Below are 5,179 nucleotides of genomic sequence, written 5' to 3' on the forward strand. Positions count from 1 at the left end.
TTTTTTTTGTGTATTTTTGTCATAACTTATTTTTTGTGTTTATTAAACATTGTTATTGTTAATTTTGAGTTTGTCTTTGACTTCAATAATGATTCTCCGCTGCGAGCTTGGTTTCCCACGACGGTCTTAGGGAGCATTGTAAACACGACGCAAGGGCCAGCGACGACAAACTGCTCCCGACTTCACTGACGCTTAGTGGTGGTAGGGTGAAGACGGGAGTAGTATCAGTTCACTAGAATTGTTGCTCTCTGCTGTAGTTTTCTCTTACAAATGTTCTATGAACAAAGGGTGAATGCACAAAGATATGGCATTAGCCTGGGGCACCCAGTGTTCTGAGTTACACTTGTCTTTAATACTTACTGGACCAGGTCAGTAGAACATCTTGAAACATGAAACTGTACAATGAGATACTAAATATCTGTAGGAGTAGGAAAGTGGGGCGATGTCAATGTAAATGCAGTGAAATAAACATTGTTACCATTTGACTTTCTGGGGCATGTCTCTTGCAGTCTCTGGCAAAATGAACCTGCATGCTTACAGTCTTTCCCCATTTCCCCACTTCTCCCATGTCTTGCATTTATCTCAGTATGTGCAGTAAACTTAAAAAACTGCAATAGGCTTGCATCATTTAGCAATTATGAAAGTAGGCTTTTCAAGTGATTATCTTAGGTGATAGGATAATAGAAGTGAGTTCCTAACTTTGTATTCAGTTAATAATTAATTACAAGTAATGCAAATGGTGTCATGTAAATATTTGCGGTTTCATATTTTTTTTTACTGACCCATAGAATTATGAAAATATTAGAATAGTTAGAAGATTTTTCATTTTGCATTAATTACTGTTATGGAATTTGAATCACATGAGAGGATTAGTTCGAGGCATATTTGTCTGTTTCAGAATGTTACAACTTAGTTCATGACAAGGATTTAAATTGAGTGTCTTGAGTGTAGTGTTCTGCAATAGATTTACATGTTGTATAGCAAGTGTCATGTAACTTCGAACAAGTCCAGGAGTAACCTTGAATGCGCAGAAGAAAAATTTCAGAGAAGGGGGTGGGTTTGAGGGTGTGAGAAGTGACAGGCGGCCAGTTGTTTGTAAGGCACAGTCGAAGCAGGTTATGCTTACCGTTTTTCTATCATCTGTTTAAAAACGTCATTTTCCTTGTGCGCTAAATCGTACATAATGAGTAAGAAATTAGGTCAGAGTATAGGTCTACCCTCACAGATGAAGCAAGTAATTATATAATTACTTAAAGAGACTAGCAGATAGTGGAGCTGCTGTATATTTGTATTATTGTAATATGTTCTTCAAAAAGAGAATAGGGTAGTTTCAATGAAACACGAGTGGTCGGTGAAAGTGGAAGAATGAGTGTTAAGAAACTCCTCCCGCCACAAGCTGTGCGCGGGATTTGACTAGGAATGCGGGGCCTTGTTTGAAGTGACGTGACACTGTCTGTGCATGCTTTTGAGTCTTGACTGTCACAGGCTTTAATGGTTTTCCTTGGTACTCCAATCAAATGACTCATGAAACAGGACATGAGTGCCTTTTAAATATGTGAAAATTCAGGATAATCTTTCCATCATTGTGTGTAGGTTCTTTGACATGTTTCTGTGACATTCATAATAAGTTTACATTACAGTGTTACTTACTGATTAAAGGGTTGATTAATGTAATTGTTGCCCCCAAACTACAGTGTAAGTTCTACATTGTATTTGAAGTGTAGGATTAATAAAGGGGCTAATCAAAGGGGAAGCACAATAGATGGGTTGCAGTGCAAGGGTCAGATTATGAGTCCAACCTCATACATTCATTCAGACTATAGTGTGGTCATGGCCCCTCTAGTACTTGTATATACATAGTACATATTTTCAAAATATAGACCCACTTGCATTTGACACTGTGCTGAGGAATTCTCACATTATGTGTACATGAGTTCTCAGAATTGTTTCCAGTGTAGGAAGGGAGCCAGTAACTTTGCATACATATTTACTATTTAAGTAATTTGAGAATATTTTACACATCGTTCTAGGGTTGTGGCTCCATGTAGTAAAACAAAGATGGTGCAACTCTTAAAAATAATTTAATTTTTACTTTTAATATGTCTTTCTTTTTTTAAGTTCAGTTGTTTTAAAGTGTGGGGTGGGGCTGTACCAGGCTTCTCCCCCCCACACTTTCCTGTTGGTGCCCATGCATATTTAACCTACTTCTTCCCACCAGGATCTGTATTCGGACACACAATTCTCTATTCCCAGAACAGGATTTTTTGATAAAGAGTGCACATAGTAAATGTTATGTTCTCTCCACTAGCCTTTAGCTTGTTTGGTGTACCCAGAGCCCTTGAGAAGCTCATTGATACTTAGCTAGTCATGAAACTCGTGCCTTGTATGGAACTTGTTGGTTCATATATCATGTTTACAGGTTGGATGAGTCCTGTCCACATCCTCTCACACTGTTTCTTTGAGATTGTAGCATCCTGTATAGCTATGGGACGTTCTGTATAGCTACAGGAACCAAGATTCCTTATTTTTGTGAAATCTCTATACACAACGTCTGAATTTCTGCATCATTGGAATCCATATGTGTAGCCTTTGTATTTCTGTAACATTGTATTCGGTAGAGTATTGTACTTCATTAGCATGGCATAGAGTAGATGTCTCTAAGGTTTCCCCTTTTGGGTTGCCACATTATATTGATAACTTATGTATCCGGCAGTCTCACGGACAGCGCACCTGCATGACTGTATATCAGGGGCTGCAGTGACAACTAAATACTTCTTACATTAAAGATTTGGGAAACGAACCTTAGATTCGGTGACTGCATCCCACGCTGTCTGACTGTCACTAGAGTTAAGGTAGAATTTATAGTTTTTATAACTAGATATTCATGTTGTGGGAACGGATGCACAGGTGAGAAGACACAGCGTGACCCTCCTTTGTGTGTGGGTCTTCATAAACCCGGTGTTGGATGCAGCTAGGGGGACATCTTTCACGAATCCAGTCGAGGGCAGTCTCCACGTCAGTCTGCGTTCGAATGAGAACTTAGAAATTTCTCAAGTGTGCTCTGGCCTGGTCTACACATCATATGTATCCTGTGTAACCTGTTTGAATTAATAAATCTACATATACAAGCTGGAAGGTCGCGGGTTAAAGTCCCGATGAGGTAATTGGATTTTTTTCAGGTGACATAATCTTTCCAGTCGCACTAGGGCCTGGGGTTTACTTAGCCTTTAACAGAAATGAGTACCAGGAATTATTGAAATAATTTTCCTGGGGAGTAAAGAGCGGCTGGTGCGTAAGGCTGACAACCTTACTGCCATCTTTGAGCCGATTGTCTAGATAGTGTGGGACCTTCAACGTGTCAGAACCCTATGGGCCTTCACAGCCTCATACAGGATAGCTTTACTTTACTTTTTTACATCATTTGCCTGAATTACTGTTATGGACAGTGCCCACACACCCCTAGAAGAAGCTACCGCTCAGCTACTTCCAGCATCCTCCCACAGCAGCGAAGAGGGATCCCGCCCCAAGGAGCGTGGGATATGACAAGATCCATCTTGATATGTTCTCCCACTTATGACTTGGTCTTCCAAGAGGCTATCGTCTTTGGGTTTCCTGACCAGTAGTCAATAGCCACTATAAAGTTGGCATTGTGTGCAGTTGAGGATACAGGAATATCAGTTTTGATTTGCTAAGTTGCTTTAATGCTTTGCAAGAAGAGTACAATAAAACTTCAGTTATATACAGGTGTTTGGTGAGTACAGCATGTTGTACCTTAAATGTTTGAAGCCTGAGGTTCATCTAAATAATAATGTTTGAAAATTCACTTCATATTCTGCAGAGGACACAAAGTGTCTGCATTACAAACAGTGCTGTTTAGGAAAATAATCACCTGGAATGGTGGGAAAATTGCATGAGTTTTTAATGTTACTGCAGGTTAAGTATAATTACAGGATGTGGTTTTCAAGGTTGAACACTTTACCACACAATTTTTGAAAAGCAGTTGATTCATGATGTTTCCCATTTTCCTCTTTTCACAAATAGAAGATGCCCCCCTATATTTGAATCAGAATAGAAATAACAGTTCTGCTCTTGTAGTTAATAAATAATACATTTCCTAATCTGAGGAGGATGTGGTTATGNGTGACTTATAGAACAGGTTTTGGATTTGATGATCAAATTTATTGTACCCTTTATACAGCTGATTTAAGTCCACAAATCCCTATTTGACACATTGTCATCTTGTCATGACTGGACACTCCACTGGAACTGTTCTGACTTCCACATGAACTGTCAGTTATTGTTGGCTTCTCATTATAGCCTCATGTCAGACCACAGCATAGAAAACATATTTGTTGCCTAGTAGTGGATGTATGCGAACCCACATAGAAAACCTCTTGCAACACCAGTTCTNTGGGCATTGCTTAGAAATATGTCTGCCCTATTGTTGGTTGCGTGTTTGTTTCGGGCTTGTTTACCGAGTCAATCCCTAGCAGTGTGTCTACATGTCACACACTGTATATATTGTTATCAAGTTACTAATACATTTTACTCTCCAAATAAAATTTAACATGCATGTAGTTCCAGCATTTATTCTGTGACTATTCAACATCAGCAAATATCTGTGTAAAATATGTAATGATGGGTAGAGAAAATATAATCTGTGTATTCAGTGAAGCTTTGTTGATGGCGTATAACGTTCTTCACATTGAAGGTTGAAATAGAGTTGTCCATGTGTTTAATTATGCTCCATTCCTTGAAGATTTGTGTGGGAGTTGGTTTATAGTTCAGCAGGGTTTGTAAGAGATGTCTTGTAACAAACCTGCACAAATTATGGGTGTGAGATAGCCACAGTGCTTAAATTTTTCGGATGAAAGTATAATTTTTTTCCTGCAATATGTTTATGCATGCATAAAACCAGATGAAGATGATGAACAAAATAATTAATTATTCTTCCATCCTCCCATTTTGTTTTTTCATGTTACTGACTTATTCAGTATATTGTCATTCCTGTCCGTGAAGAAGATAATTCTGAGTTTTCCCCATTTAGCAATGATGTACGTGTCCAGCTCTTGCTGTGAAGGGATTGAAGTTTTGTTTTTATGTAGGCTAGGGTGCTTGTGCAGAGACAGTTGCAGTGCAATTTCAGGAACTCTTTGTTGTTTGTGGTAACTGCTTGCAT

The sequence above is a fragment of the Cryptotermes secundus genome, unplaced genomic scaffold (assembly GCF_002891405.2).
Source record: "Cryptotermes secundus unplaced genomic scaffold, Csec_1.0 scaffold2137, whole genome shotgun sequence".
NCBI lineage: Eukaryota > Metazoa > Arthropoda > Insecta > Blattodea > Kalotermitidae > Cryptotermes > Cryptotermes secundus.